At 42.5% G+C, this 16,789-nt stretch overlaps 1 long non-coding RNA gene across 1 annotated transcript in view; it reads right to left on the bottom strand.

Moving 5' to 3' along the window:
• Window positions 1-203: 203 nt before the first annotated feature.
• LOC126092079 (uncharacterized) overlaps window positions 204-16,789 on the bottom strand; it is a 588,364-nt gene continuing 571,778 nt past the window's right edge. The window contains exon 3 of the long non-coding RNA XR_007521299.1: window positions 204-333. This is a non-coding gene — a long non-coding RNA (uncharacterized LOC126092079). The remainder of the gene's footprint in view (window positions 334-16,789) is intronic.

The raw sequence follows: 16,789 nt of genomic DNA, 5'->3' as shown, positions 1-16,789 counted from the left end.
GTGCGTCCTAATATTTTAACCACGTGAGGTGTTAGGGGTCCTCTTTCACCACACAAAATTTCTATTTTAACCACGTGAGGTGTTAGGGGTCCTCTTTCACCACACAAAATTTCGGACAAGTCCCCGACCCCACGCTCGTGCCGTCTCCTTGTCAGTGTTTTGACAGTCGCTGGAAGACAGAGAGTAGAATGCGCAGCTGGCTTTGAGCCGACACGCTGTACTCACCTGTGGTGACGGAGCGGTGCGCCCGCAGGAAGCCGGTCCCCCTGTTGAGCGTCTTGAGTGGCGTCTGGCTGCGAGACGGCATGCGCACCGTCGTGGCCGCCATACTTCCTAAAAGAAAAACAAAGAAGCAACAAGTAGCACACATCATTCGTGTCCACGTGTAGCTCAGCTAGCAAAGCAATGACGTAGAAGCGGCACTGCGGCAAAACCAACGCTAAAGTCACTGGTGGAAATACCCTCTGCGACGTTGTAGGCTCATATTGAGATGCTACATCGAAAATGGTAGAAACAACAGCAATGGTATGGCGTGGTAATAATTAAAGTACTACACACTGAAGTCCAGTGTGGGCTGTAATTATGGTATGGCAGCGAAACTCGGTAGATATTCTAGCGCATTAATGTTGAACCCACTTACGCTGGAAAAAATTATTTCTAGTTCTGGGCCCCAGGTGCAAAGGTGGCGATGAGAATGCAAGAAAGACTTTTAGGAAAATGTCAATATGTAACGGATTAAGAACGGGACGTGGGCAGAAAAGGCCAACGTGAGAAAAGCATAATGATGATTTTACACTACTAGCCATCAAAATTGCTGCACCAAGAAGAGATGCAGATGATAAACGGGTATTCATTAGACAAATATATTATACTAGAACTGACATGTGATTACATTTTCACGCAATTTGGATGCATAGATTCTGAGGAGGCAGTACCCAGAACAACCACCTCTGGCCATAATAACGGCCTTAATACGCCTGGGCATTGAGTCAAACAGAGCTTGGATGGCGTGTACAGGTGGTATAGCTGCCCATAAAGTTTCAACACGATACCACAGTTCATCAACAGCAGTGACTGGCGTATTGAAACGAGCCAGTTGCTCGGCCACCATTGGCCAGACGTTATCAATAGATGAGACATTTGGACAATGTGCTGGCCAGGGCAGCAGTCTAACATTTTCTGTATCCAGAAAGGCCCATACAGGACCTGCAACGTGCGGTCGTGCATTACACTGCTGAAATGTTGGGTTTCGCAGGGATCGAATGAAGGACAGAGCCACGGGTCGTAACACATCTGAAATGTAACGTCTACTGTTCAAAGTGCCGTCAGTACTAACAAGAGGTGACCGGAACGTTTAACCAATGGCACCCCATACCATCAGGCCGGGTGATACGCCATTGTGGCGATGACGAATACACGCTTCCAATGTGCGTTCACCGCGATGTCGCCAAACAGGGGTGCGACCATCATGATGCTGTAAACAGAACCTGGATTCATCCGAAAAAATGACGTTTTGCCATTCGTGCACCCAGGTTCGTCGTTGAGTACACCATCGCAGGCGCTCCTGTCATTGATGCAGCGGCAAGGGCAACCGCAGCCATGGTCTCCGAGCTGGCAGTCCATGCCGCTGCAAACGTCGTCGAACTGTTCGTGCATATGGTTGTTGTCTTGCAAAAGTCTCCATCTGTTGACTCAAGGATCGAGACGTGGCTGCACGATCCGTTACAGCCATTTGGATAAGATGTCTGTCATCTCGACTGCTAGTGATACGAGGCCGTTGGGGTCAAGCACGGCGTTCCGTATTACCCTCCTGAACCCACCGATTCCATATTCTGCCAACAGTCATTGGATCTCGACCAACGCGAGCAGCAATGTCGCGATACGATAAACCGCAATCGCGATATGCTACAATCCGACCTTTATCAAAGTCGGAAACGTGATGGTACGCATTTCCCCTCCTTACACGAGGCATCACAACAATGTTTTACCAGGCAACGCCGGTTAACTGCTGGTTGTGTATGAGAAATTGGTCGGAAACTTTCCTCATGTCAGTACGTTGTAGGTGTCGCCACCGTCTCCAACTTTGTGTGAATGCTCTGAAAAGCTAATCATTTGCATATCACAGCATCTTCTTCCTGTCGGTTAAATTTCGCGTATGTAGCACGTCGTCTCCGTGTGTAGCAGTTTTAATGGCCAGTAGTGTATTATTAGTGATTTGCTCAACATGACCACTGGAGAAGTCGACGAAAATGCCGTACAGTACCACATTTGCACCTGGTGGCCAAAATCAGAGCTAGGCTTTTTCCAGAGTAAATTCGTTCCGCATTAACGCAATAGCGTATTCACCAAGTTTCGCTGCAACACGATACTTACAGCCCACAATGGACCTGTACAAGTAACTACATCTTAATTTTAACCAACCGGTAGTTCGCTAGTAGGCCAGCGAGTTTGCTGTTCGTGTCTCGTACATAACCGCTCGTGCTGAGGAAGTTAAGAGATATTGAGACCCATCAATGCCTGTCTCAAACGTAACCTGTCCGAACGCGACCCACCATGCGTATTCAACGGGCTGCACAAAGGCTAAAATCAAGAACTTCTGAAAAATTGCTCAAACTCAATAATTAACATCCTTAGTCATATATGTAATGCATCATTAGAACTAGCAACTTTTCCAGACATATTAAAATATTTGCACGCTAACAGCGAACACCATCCGTTGCAGGAACGTTCTTTTCTGAGGCCCTTGTAGGATCGAGCGGAAGCTGTCTCATACGCTGAAGGCCTGCCGAAGGAACTGAGCGACTTACGGAAAGTATTCAATGAAAACGGCTATAACAACCGCCAGATACAAAAAGCCATCTTTCCGAAAACATTTAAGCAAACGGGTCCCGAGAAGTACTAGAAAAGGCTGTCATTTTTGCCATTCTGTGGCTCAGTAACAGGAAAGACTGGCCGGCTACTAAAGAAGCATAAAATCAGCTCGGTATTCATGACATGAGCAAAAATTCGACAACTTATAAGACGATATAGGCCTTAAGACGCTAGTGTATATAAAACACCGTGTAGGTGTGGACAGTTTTATGACGGACGGACTGTGCATAGAACACGGGAGACGTTTTCGCCTTCGGTCGCCTGAGAAATCATCGATAGCAAACCAAGCTCTATAAAACGGGCATCATATAGCATTCAACGAGACATCTGTTACTATACAGACTAATAGTTTCTGGGATAGCGCAATAAAAAGAGCGATCTAGATGAGAATTTGTGACAACATCCTCAATAAAGAACGGAATGGTACCCGACCATCGGTAGGTTGAAGAAGGCGCGACGAGCACGCAACGATAACGTTACCTTATATGGCGCTGGATTGAGCACCAGTGACGTCACTAAAGGCAGAGCTGCTATATAAGGACAGTAACAGCAACCAGAAGACAGTCACCACTTGACAATCGCCGAGGAATACTCGCCCGAAAGCTAGTAGATTTTAAACCACTTGAGGCGGCTGGAAGCTCGAGAGAATTGTATCAGTGTACATCGCCGCGAAACCATGCATTCGTATATGAGGCAAAAATGTGCCACCGTTAGAGCTCTGAAAGCTCTCTAAGAAAGTTGACAAGAAAGGATTCAATCAGGGCTTAACAACTTGCTGGTTTTGAGCGTATGCACTAGCGCCTGCCCATTCGCGAGCAGAACACTTGCGGATTGGTGGGGAGTGTGGGAAATGCTCGCGCATCACGTGGTCGCGACAACACGACGAAAGTGGCAACTGTGAAATTGGTGCGAGGACTCTTACTATTTTACACAAAAACGGCGGTTTCCAAAATACTTACAAGGAGAGGGCACGACGTTGGGATCACGGATTTACTTCAAACTTTGTACTCCTTTAGTAGGCCATTAGAACAACACAATGTGCAAGTAGTAACGTGCATTACTCTGGCAATTCCGAGAAAATCGCTTCTGTTACGTTCCTTATGTGTCTGTGGGTAGGTGTTGAACGTAAGAGTCGGTGGTGAACAAATGGTTAACGTGCGAACTTCGTAAGGCGAACTGAACTTCGGAAGGCGAACGTGTATGAGGAAATGGTTCGACTCCCGCTCAAAGAATTTTGAATCTATATTTTTTTTCATCACTGGTCGTATTATATAATTTATATGGCATTTGAGAGGTTATATAATAAAAAACACGTGTATTTGCATTACGTTTTAGTGAATTTCATGTTACTTGTCTACTTACTATTTGTAATTAAATTTTAAGGCACCCGGAACTGCTTTGCGGCTCGACGCTTCGAGCTGCAAACACAAAGACAGGCCGCGTTTGTCAGTTAACCTGCGTAGAGGTGTTACGCTGCTAATGTAGCACGAACGAATAGTGTACGTGCAAATTTTTTGACTATCACAGGATTCACACTTGGACTACAACAATAACGGTGACACTCTGTTCTTTGACTACTGCAGATAATGAATGACATGACGATTTCGAACCGTTGTCTCGTCCACGACACTCTTGCAAAGAGCGAATTCTAACTACTTGGCCACACGGGCTTCTTACAGCCGGCATTTTAGCACATATACATCAGTTACATGATAGATGCGTAAAACTTCTCTTGAGATTTTCTCGGAATTGCCAGAGTAGTGCACCTTACTACTTGAACATTATGTTGTTTTAATGGCCTACTGAAGGCTTACAAAGTTTGAAGTAAACCCGTATTCCCAGCGTCGTGGTCTCCCCTTGTTAGTGCATCGTAAGAAGCGTAATACTTTCAGGAAGGCACTAAACGTCATACCACGTCAAAAAATACGGAAACGAAAATACGAAGGACTTGAGTCTGTACAGGAGGTTTCAGAACTTAACAGGAAGCTCTCTGAAGAAGAAGAAAAACCAAGTGACTGTGCCGTTAGCTTGAGCTACAAAACTGTATTATTTTTAACAGTGCTTGCGCTCTTCCACGGATTGAAATATAATAAAATAACACGTGGTAGTTGCACCTGAATATTTATGTCCACTTCAAGAAAAATAATTTAAAGAGCAAAAAATTTGGAAAATTTGTGGTAAGGTCTTATGGGACCAAACTGCTGAGATCATAGGTCCCTAAGCTTACACACTGTTTAATCTAACTTACTCTAAGGACGTCACATACACCCATGCCGAAGAAGGACTCGAACCCCCGACGACGGGAGCCGAGCGGACCGTGACGAAATGCCTTACACCACGCGGCTACCCTGCGCGGATTGAAATTGCAGTTATCGCAGGCATACTGTAACGTCCCCTTTGGAAAATTATAAATGACTGTGGTAGGAAACCTCTTACGTTATCTGATTTTCAAAAAGCTGAGCAAAACTCAACGTACTCAGACATTTTTCTCTTTACCGATACTGATCATCACTAAACTGACACACAATATTTTTAGCGCAACGGAATCTGACTTTCAAAATCCCCGCAAAAGAATGGCCCTGACTAACAATAACCTATACCTTTAATGAATCACTTACCTCACAAAAATCTTCGTTACTCGAACTATTGGAATACAGCGAGCGCCAATTATGCCAGCTAAATAAAAGATTCTAACTATATATATATATATATATATCAATTCATGACATCCGTCTTTGCAAATTTCCTTTCTTCTGGTGGACATACGTCCAGATCGTGCTCACATAGTAATCTCTCAAAACTCTGGCATCTCTCTCTCCACTGACGGCTCCCCTCCAACTGCACAACGCTACTCGCTGTTCACATCCAACTGCCCAACACTACAATAGCGAATATTCCAACAATGCCAACCAGCCCACAGACTGCACACAGCACAATCTGTGATTTTCATACAGAGCGCTACGTGGCGTTACCAACATAAAAACCTAAACAGCCTACTTACAATACAGCTGTGACATTCGTAGCAGCCTTAAAGAAAATATGGAAGATACAGCTTTCTTACTGAATTTATGAGTCTGTGTGCCTACAGGTGGAGCACCACTCATGTTGGGGAAAAAAATCCGGATTCGTAGCACAACTGAAGGGGAAAATGAAAAACCTTCCAGTACTCAGTTTGCGCTAATCTGCGACTTGGTGTAGCTTATCTATAAATCGACAAGGAATATAAAGACCCTACATTTCTCCTAGCATTTCCCTCAAGATCGATTTCGTCATTTACACAAGCTCCACATGGTTCTCCACCTATTTCTCAATGATGATGGATGGGGTACAGTACTCGCTACTCGCAGGACTGCGCGAGGCACGTTTCCTGTAAAGAACTGGCTTAAATAATTGCCGTTTAATTTCCTTACACACGTTTTTTCCAAAATATTTGAAAAACTAATGTTGTCAAGAGCAGTTTCATATTTAAGTAGGAAAAATTTACTTTGCGCATCACAGTTTGAATTCCAGATTATTCACTCACAGAAGATTACTAGTTTTAAATAATAAAATATGACCAGGTGGTATTTTTTTGTGATCTATCAAGGTGTTTGTGTAGCCCAGTAAGCCAGCAATAGACGAGCACTCTATCTTTACAAGATATTATGTGGACCTTTCTCCCACGAAAATCATGGTCTTGACGAGAGCCTTCTGAGATGCAATTATTTCTGAACCTCTGGAAATGCGTTTGGCGGAAGATCTTATTAATCTTGATAGTCGCTTTCAACTTGATACGACACGAGACTTGGTTCCTTCTTCAATAGCTTCAGAAAGACAAAAATCATTACAGCTAATAACACATCTAGCGACAATTGATTTTATTATTTTGACCACTGAATTTAAACTCGGCGGTCCCATAATTCATCCAAGGGCGTGTATGGAATATCACAGTTGCGCATGCGCCTGCTCCCCTCAGATGGAACATATTCCACAGACAGTGTTAACTCAACAGTGGGCGGTGATGCAGAGGTACCCACCCACGTGCGTGAGCCACCGCATCAATTTTTGGTATAAAGTCAGCGACGTGCACCAGCAAACGCCAGAGTGAAACTCACCTGAAGACGACTGTGTGATTGTCAGCCGAAATATCGCGGCACGATGTCTGTGTCATCCGGTTGCAAACTTCGAACCTCATTACGCTCATTACGCCAGGAAAGCCTCAATAATAACAGTAAATAACATTATTTTCTTGCCTATACTGTCACAGAATTGAACTAATTAGAACCATGAAGTACGACACTTAAATTGGAAGACTGCATGAAGTTTACTCAAACTAAAGGTCAAATCACACGGCCAGTGGTCTCATTGATAAGAGATATATTAAGCGCATCTGGCATGCTATTGGAAAGAAAATTTGCACAGAAATTGCGCTGGTCAGCTGCCAAGTCGTAGAAAGTAACGATCTGGCTAGGTGCCGAGGCAATATCTTGAGAATTCCATAGCATCAGAAGCGGCAGCTGCAAAAAGCCGGTACTTAGCTTGATGTAAGACACGTGAGTTTTCAAGAAAGCTGCTTTGCATTCTACAGCTAGTTTTAATGCTTAGCATTTACCCCTGGGCGTTTAAAAACACGTAGGGATGGCACTGGCGCGAGCTAATTTGCAAATTATGCCTTAGCTTTAATCTGTAGCAGAAACAAGATTTCCTTAATTCAGCATTATGCGATTTATTCGCTAGTTTGTAAGCCCAAAAGTACCTCTCCTTTCATATTACTTTAAAACGTAAATACTCATACTGTGACACACTTCAAATATTGGCTAGTTTGAGTTTTTGTAGTGCAAACCATCGATAGAATTATATGAACTGTCAAAAAAAGACTAATACCTAGCAGTTAAGCTATCTACAATCTGAGGATGATGTGATTCGACTGTCTGTTACATGAATTCGTAAAAACCTTAGTCCATATTTGTCTTCACAATAAAGAATCATTGATTCTTTTTATAAAATAGAAAACTGATTTATGTCATAGGTATCATTGCGATTTATGAAAAATTGTTTTCAAGCTTTTCCAGATGTTCTTTTATCTTACTTTTGTTGTGAGCAGCTACTCTTGACCTTTGTGCTTTGTGCCTCCTGATAACTCTGAAATTATAAACTTTAATACAAAGGTCTTGTAAGGGATCCGCATCCCCTTACGTAAAGATAAATGTAGTTTTGCCTAATACAGGTCGAGGTATTAAGATTTTTAAGACCTGAAGATTACACCAAAGTCTGTCGAAAGCGGTTGTCTTTAATAAAGAAATATTCTATGCGAGCCAGGCTGCTGAATGTTTCTCAAGCAAATGAAACAGTAAGCAAACTGTATAGAATTGTAGCTAAACAACAGCTGATGGGTATTGTCAATAGGACGATGTGTATAGTGGCTTATAATTGTCAAATTTGGTTTTTGCAAACAATACAGTGATATAGAGAGAAGTGGTGTTGTGATGTTATGAAACTGCAAGTAATACTGAGATATAGAGAGAAGTGGTATTATGAAGTTTATCAGGTTTATAATGTGTGCAGCGTTAAAAAAATTTTATTTGTGGGGATCCACAGCCTCCAGATGTTTAATAAATGTAAACATGGTCCGTAGTAGGCTTTAATGCGATTTTTATTTACTCGTGCGATTAGCTAATTTCGACTACTGCCATTGTCAAGCAACTGTAAATCCAACATGAAAAAGGACTACATTGTCTACATACGCGCCGTGTATAAATAACAGTTCACCAACGTCACATAAAGATAAAACATTACTACACAAATTTCTCAATGTAGAGAGTTACTGGAGCGTTGAGGAGTTTTTGTGCAGAGATTAATGAAAGTGTCTAATGGGTGACGAAGGAATATGTATTTGAGATGTTGAGTTGAGGTAGGTAGCTATGAATCGGTTCATGGAAATTTATATAGGATGTAAGACGTATGGTGTACGAATCATGTCTGAAGCATGTACATCGAACAGATGTGCAGAACTATAGACCTATATCTCTAACGTCGATCAGTTGTAGAATTTTGGAACACGTATTATGACTTTTCTGGAGACTAGAAATCTACTCTGTAGAAATCAGCATGGGTATCGAAAAAGACGATCGTGTGAAACCCAGCTCGCGCTATTCGTCCACGAGACTGTGAGGACTATAGACACCTATAGACACGGGTTCCCAGGTAGATGCTGTGTTTCTTGACTTACGCAAGGCATTCGATACAGTCCCCCACAGTCGTTTAATAGACAAAGTAAGAGCATATGGACTATCAGACCAATTGTGTGATTGGATTGAAGAGTTCCTACATAATAGAACGCAGCATGTCATTCTCAATGGAGAGAAGTCTTCCGAAGTAAGAGTGATTTCAGGTGTGCCGTAGGACCGTTTCAATTCACAATATACACTCCTGGAAATGGAAAAAAGAACACATTGACACCGGTGTGTCAGACCCACCATACTTGCTCCGGACACTGCGAGAGGGCTGTACAAGCAATGATCACACGCACGGCACAGCGGACACACCAGGAACCGCGGTGTTGGCCGTCGAATGGCGCTAGCTGCGCAGCATTTGTGCACCGCCGCCGTCAGTGTCAGCCAGTTTGCCGTGGCATACGGAGCTCCATCGCAGTCTTTAACACTGGTAGCATGCCGCGACAGCGTGGACGTGAACCGTATGTGCAGTTGACGGACTTTGAGCGAGGGCGTATAGTGGGCATGCGGGAGGCCGGGTGGACGTACCGCCGAATTGCTCAACACGTGGGGCGTGAGGTCTCCACAGTACATCGATGTTGTCGCCAGTGGTCGGCGGAAGGTGCACGTGCCCGTCGACCTGGGACCGGACCGCAGCGACGAATGGGTGCACGCCAAGACCGTAGGATCCTACGCAGTGCCGTAGGGGACCGCACCGCCACTTCCCAGCAATTAGGGACACTGTTGCTCCTGGGGTATCGGCGAGGACCATTCGCAACCGTCTCCATCAAGCTGGGCTACGGTCCCGCACACCGTTAGGCCGTCTTCCGCTCACGCCCCAACATCGTGCAGCCCGCCTCCAGTGGTGTCGCGACAGGCGTGAATGGAGGGACGAATGGAGACGTGTCGTCTTCAGCGATGAGAGTCGCTTCTGCCTTGGTGCCAATGATGGTCGTATGCGTGTTTGGCGACGTGCAGGTGAGCGCCACAATCAGGACTGCATACGACCGAGGCACACAGGGCCAACACCTGGCATCATGGTGTGGGGAGCGATCTCCTACACTGGCCGTACACCACTGGTGATCGTCGAGGGGACACTGAATAGTGCACGGTACATCCAAACCGTCATCGAACCCATCGTTCTACCATTCCTAGACCGGCAAGGGAACTTGCTGTTCCAACAGGACAATGCACGTCCGCATGTATCCCGTGCCACCCAACGTGCTCTAGAACGTGTAAGTCAATTACCCTGGCCAGCAAGATCTCCGGATCTGTCCCCCATTGAGCATGTTTGGGACTGGATGAAGCGTCGTCTCACGCGGTCTGCACGTCCAGCACGAACGCTGGTCCAACTGAGGCGCCAGGTGGAAATGGCATGGCAAGCCGTTCCACAGGACTACATCCAGCATCTCTACGATCGTCTCCATGGGAGAATAGCAGCCTGCATTGCTGCGAAAGGTGGATATATACTGTACTAGTGCCGACATTGTGCATGCTCTGTTGCCTGTGTCTATGTGCCTGTGGTTCTGTCAGTGTGATCATGTGATGTATCTGACCCCAGGAATGTGTCAATAAAGTTTCCCCTTCCTGGGACAATGAATTCACGGTGTTCTTATTTCAATTTCCAGGAGTGTATATAAATGACCTTGTGGATAACATCGGAAGTTCACTGAGGCTTTTTGCGGATGATGCTTTGGTATATCGAGAGGTTGTAACAATGGAAAATTGTACTGAAATGCAGGAGGATCTGCAACGAATTGACGCATGGTGCAGGGAGTGGCAATTGAATCTCAATGTAGACAAGTGTAATGTGCTGCGAATACATAGAAAGAAAGATCCTTTATCATTTAGCTACAATATAACAGATCAGCAACTGGAAGCAGTTAATTCCATAAATTATCTGGGAGTAGGCAATAGGAGTGATTTAAAATGGAATGGCCACATAAAATTAATCGTCGGTAAAGCAGACGCCAGACTGAGATTCATTGGAAGAATCCTAAGGAAATGCAATCCGAAAACAAAGGAAGTAGGTTACAGTACACTTGTTCGCCCATTGCTTGAATATTGCTCACCAGTGTGGGATCCGTACCAGATAGGGTTGATAGAAGAGAGAGAGAAGATCCAACGGAAAGCAGCGCGATTCGTTACAGGATCATTTACTAATCGTGAAAACGTTACGGAGATGATAAATAAACTCCAGTGGAAAACTTTGCAGGAGAGACGCTCAGTAGCTCGGTACGGGCTTTCGTTGGAGTTTCGAGAATATATCTTCACCGAGGAGTCAAGCAGTATATTGCTCCCTCCTACGTATATCTCGCGAAGAGACCATGAGGATAAAATCAGAGAGATTAGAGCCCACACAGAGGCATACCGACAATCTTTCTTTCCACGAACAATACGAGACTGGAATAGAAGGGAGAACCGATAGAGGTACTCAAAGTACCCTCCGCCACACACCGTCAGGTGGCTTACGGACTATGGATGTAGATGTAGAAGCATGACGTCTAAATGTCATTTATGTTCACATTTATATCAGTATGTATTTAGAAGTCGTAATGATGAAACAGGTATGTTGCTGAATAAATGGTGAATGACTCAGGAAGAGTAGAGAAACAATGATTCAATCATCTAATAAGCTGCCGCGCGGTTTGAGGCGTCCTATCACGGACTGCGCGGCGCCTCCCGCCGGAAGTTCGAGTCCTCCCTCGGGTATGGGTGTGTGTGTTGTTCTTAGCATAAGTTAGTTTAAGTAGTGTGTAAGTCTACGAATTCACACACATTTGAACATCTAATAAGCTATCGAAGTTAATAATTTATTTTATCGAATTGAGTGCAAGGGGGGGATGCTGAGACTATGTGTTACTGATATTTCAAATTTCGAGTCTACATGACGAAAGATATTCACCATCCTATGTGCGACGTTAATAAAAACTGTCCAAATTCAGTAAAAATAGCCTAGGGCGGACTAATGTAGTCATCTTTTTGGAAACTGGTTCTGAGACAACCTCGTCAGTAATGCTTACATTTGCTAATATGGTAAGGGGTAAGGCACTGTCAATTATTTATTTATGTTATTTATTATATGTTGTTTAATATCCTTTTAGTTACTGGTGTGTTAGTGATAAAGAGTTGCATGTTTGCCCCTATCCAAGACAGGTAGACACGTGCAACAATCATGCACCCTTCCACCGTTCTCTGCGTTTGGTGCTTTGTTTCACTGTTAAAAGATGCAGTTTGTCACACGTATTTAAATTTTCCTTCGCGTTTGGATTTTGACTGAGTGATCTAACGATAAACAAGTGGAATTGGAGGAGTATTATCGCACATTTCCTTGTTTATGACTGCTTAATACCGCGAATAATAAAGACAGACTGGCTATCTACAGTTCCTCACAAATAAGAACAAAGTGAAAAGACGATGAAAGGAAAAGGAGTGAAGAAGAAGGAAAGGCAGCATGGACGAATGATAGAAGAATGGGGAGGAAGGAAAGTTATTGCTTTACATCTCGTTGATGACAAGATCATTCGAGTTCAGCCATAAGCATGTTTCGGATAATGTCGAGGCAGGAAACGGGACAAGAACTTTCCGAAAAGCCAACACAGCAGTTTTCGTAACGGATTTAGGAACTGCGCGGACAACTTAATTCTGGTTGATCGCGCGCGAATCCAGTGTCTTAGGAACTGTGTCACCACGCCGGGTGAGGAAATGAAAGAAGGCAGAAGGACGAAGAAAGGCAAGAGGAAGAAAGAGGAAGGGATGGAAGTAGTAGAAGAAGGTTATCGCGATAAATCCTCAAAAACGCATGTGTACGTTTATTATACACTCTCGACACTGAATGTAAGTCAGTATTAATTGCAAGAGGATAAAAACCAACACTTTCCCAAACGTTTGTCATAACTAAAATATTTAAAAATATAATACACCTTGTCCAAAACGCCACGTCCATACAAATATCGCTCACAGATGCTTATCACATCGCAGTACACAGTAACACATCTGTTTACGTAAGCTGGGCATGTTCTAAACAGTGAAAATTCATTTTAAACGGCGTGTAAGGCACTTAAGATCAAACCACCACACAACCGACAGTAAGAATAAGTACAACGACTCAAAAGTATATATAAACTAGATAGCAATAAATTTTATATTCGAAAGACAAGACGAGAGCGTAGTAATTCACAAATTAATTCGGTATCTGAACTACTCATGAAGAATACGAAATATAAAATCACAGATATCAAACAAAATATGAAAGTGTTGCATTGAGTCCCGAAACATAGAAACTATATTAGAAAACCTGCAGATTTATTGCAATAATAAAAGACTGCCCATCAGAATATTAAATGATCAACTAGAAGCCATAAAAAATTTTTTTCACTATTTTCGATGACATCTTCTAACAAATTACCACTGTGCCAGTTTTATATTTTTGTCGCAAGCACTGGACATTTTATGACAAGAGGCTGTCTGCTACGTATTCCGTTAATGTTCATAACATACGAGTTGTTACACATTTCAACAATGTCAGTATATGTACCAGCCACAACATAGACATAGCTATGTACAAATTACAGAGTGGCTAATTCTTGGTACGATTTACTAGATGTGCAGTTTCTTTGTAATGTTACCTGCCATAATCAAGGTCGTGTGTTATACCATTTAACCTTCATGTAATACAGTATTAGGGAGATTACTTAAACCTAGACCTCAGGATATGTACAGCATTTTTCTATTATGCTACAAATTCAAGCCGGCAGGTGTGGCAGAGCGGTTCTAGGCGCTACTATCTGGAACCGCGCGACCGCTACGGTCGCAGGTTCGAATCCTGCCTCGGGCATGGATGTGTGTGATGTCATTAGGTTAGTTAAGTTTAAGTAGTTATAAGTTTTAGGGGACTGATGACCTCAGAAGTTAAGTCCCACATTGCTCAGAGCCATTTGAACCAACAAATTCAACCTAGACCTCAGGCTACGTATCGCATGATCCTCTTACATGATACCAATATCACATGAGTGGTGGTTGTAGGCTATAGTCTATTTTACTACGTTCTTCAATAAGGCAATACCTGTTATAAACATTAATAGTCATATCAACTACAGCTTAGTCCTTAGGCTAAGCATAACGGAATGTAATTAGAAAACTGATGTGATATAAGATGTTTTAGGAATGCATTCCACACAGCCCAGTAATATATTTCTAAAGGTAATATCAAAATGAGGTACTGCAAATATATGTTGTAATAATATGAGACATGTTAATCACAAATACCATGTGTCATAGGGTCACTAGACTGTTGTTATAAATTATGTACATCATGTATTATCACACACTGCCTTAGTGGATACTGGATGCTCACCCAGCCAGTGTTTTTTTATGTCTTGTTAAAATCCACAAATAGACCTGTACAATAGTCTAAGAAAAACGAATTTTATGCATTGGACCATAACCTAGACCTTGGGTTCTGTATTGCACTTTCCTAGTGTGCCACTATCGACAACTTGGACCTCAGGTTATGTATCACATCATCCTAGTATACTAAATTAATGCTAGAACATTATGTAAGAGGGTTTACTGTTTATATGTTTTTACATTGCATTCAGACAGCTGGAAAAGACTTTTTAATAAACATTTATTGCTATAGCAACGTCAACTTAGACTTTGTGCCGAATATTATGTAACATGATACAGTGTAGTAAGACTGAAAATTAATTTAAGAGATTTCTGATCTGCAGTCTACACGCCCCTGTAATGTGCTCTTTCAGTAGTTATACCTACTAAGTTATTTTAACTAAGCTTTATAATACTGAGAGGTAATAATACAAATGTTGTCTACCATAGGGCAAGTTAAGCCGTTAGTGAAAGTTGTGCTTAAGTAAGGATTTTTACACAAAGTCACAGTTTAACCTTCACATTACCTACGCAGGGTATTATTTTGTCATGTTAATTCCTATACCTCGAACTTTGCTGTATGCAATGGCCTACTTCATCGCTACCGCGTCAGATGAGGTAAGGATAGTACACTTTGTGGAATGGCAACGTCACTTCTAAGTATTATTATTTGGCATATTCTACGATGTTGATACTTTTATTGGCAGTAATACGATCTGAAACGTGGTATTGTAAGATTTGTAATGGTCTTTTTATGTACTGCATTGGCAGTTTTTTGAAATATATTCTTATCTGTTACATAACTGTACGTGACATCACGCTGGGAGGTGCTGCACTAGATTAAAATAGAGCTCACCGGCGTGTTTCATACATATCATCGACGTGCCGCCTGTGGTGCTTCTGTGGTTCTATCTTGCAGCCCTTCTCCCTATTTTTAAGTTTAAAGATGGAGTTTGACCCGAAACTTTTGTACAGTGAGTCAACATGTAACATGTATAGTAACCTAGACGATGATTCACATAACAGACTTCATGCATTGTACCATAACCTAGACGCAACCTACTCAGATCACATCAGGTGATGGCTGGAGACACATTATTACACAAGATTCTACACTCGCATGAAATAAAGTCACACAACACAGTTTTTACACGTTTAATCTCCATATGCCAAGAATTCGTTGTTGTAACATTAACGGTCTACCACTTTATGTATGTGGTACAATAACCATAACACTGATATAAGATACACTAAAATATTTTTGTAATGATTTTCTTGACATATGTACTTGAAAAACCATGTGTATTATCATACGTATAAAGAATATAAAAAATGTAAAATTCTTTGCATTCTGTTTCGAAAATATAATCGCATGTTGTGAAAAATAGCCGCCATCTGGTGGCACTTCAAAACACAATGTATTCAGTTGATTGCCTCATAAGTTTGCTATCAGATGTCAACAAGGACACAACATGGAAGGATTTTATACACGTCTTATGCATTTTTTTTGTGACTATTATGCACTGTTCGTACAGCTATTCTCTTATTGTACGACGAATGTGTGTGCATTTTATGATGGTTTGACGTTAGAATTTTTTTAATTGTTTGTTTATGTACATTACAGTTGTATGCAATTAATGTGAACAGTCGACGAAATGGATCGTCACTGTAAAAAAATTTCCTATACAAATGATCTGAAGACGGCGATTTCACTTTGCTGAAACTAGCAGCCACTGTGTATTTTTATGCGATCTGGAAGAATAAACTGCTGTAATAAGAAGGACAATCGTGGTTAGATTCTGAGATCGCCTCCAATACATCTGACAGTGTCAGGCAATCATCATTATCCTAATGTCGTTAAAAATATATATTGAAATAAAATGTGGACAGGATGGAGGATTTGTCCAGTGTCAACGAGATCTTAATTCACTTTAACAAAGTGTGTGTGCTGGCCCGAGGGTAATCCTTTCATCTTCTGTTGCGGCAGCCAGTCGGACTGCACGACTACCAAGAAAATGGCATTCGCATCTTCTATTGTCCGCACCTCACTCCCTCTGCCGCCATGAGTCAGCTAATGCGTTTTTTCTCAACTAAGAAATGATGCGCGACTCTGAATATTATGGCTCCCAGAAACAGAAATGTTACAACGTCAAAGTAGGAATGAATGAGGTAAAAATGCGTGCAGCAAAAAAATTCTCTGTTTACACTTCTTTTAGCTGTTGTCAAAACTTATCTGCATCTCCATCTACAGCTATACTCCGTAAGACACCTTGTGGAGTGTGGCGGAGGGTAAATGGTGTAGCAGTGTCATCTCACGCTTTTTCCTAGTTCAGTCGCGT

The sequence above is a fragment of the Schistocerca cancellata genome, chromosome 7 (assembly GCF_023864275.1).
Source record: "Schistocerca cancellata isolate TAMUIC-IGC-003103 chromosome 7, iqSchCanc2.1, whole genome shotgun sequence".
NCBI classification, from domain to species: Eukaryota; Metazoa; Arthropoda; class Insecta; order Orthoptera; family Acrididae; genus Schistocerca; species Schistocerca cancellata.
The sequence above is the reverse complement of the archived record's forward strand: the minus strand, read 5'-3'. Positions and strand labels throughout refer to the sequence as shown.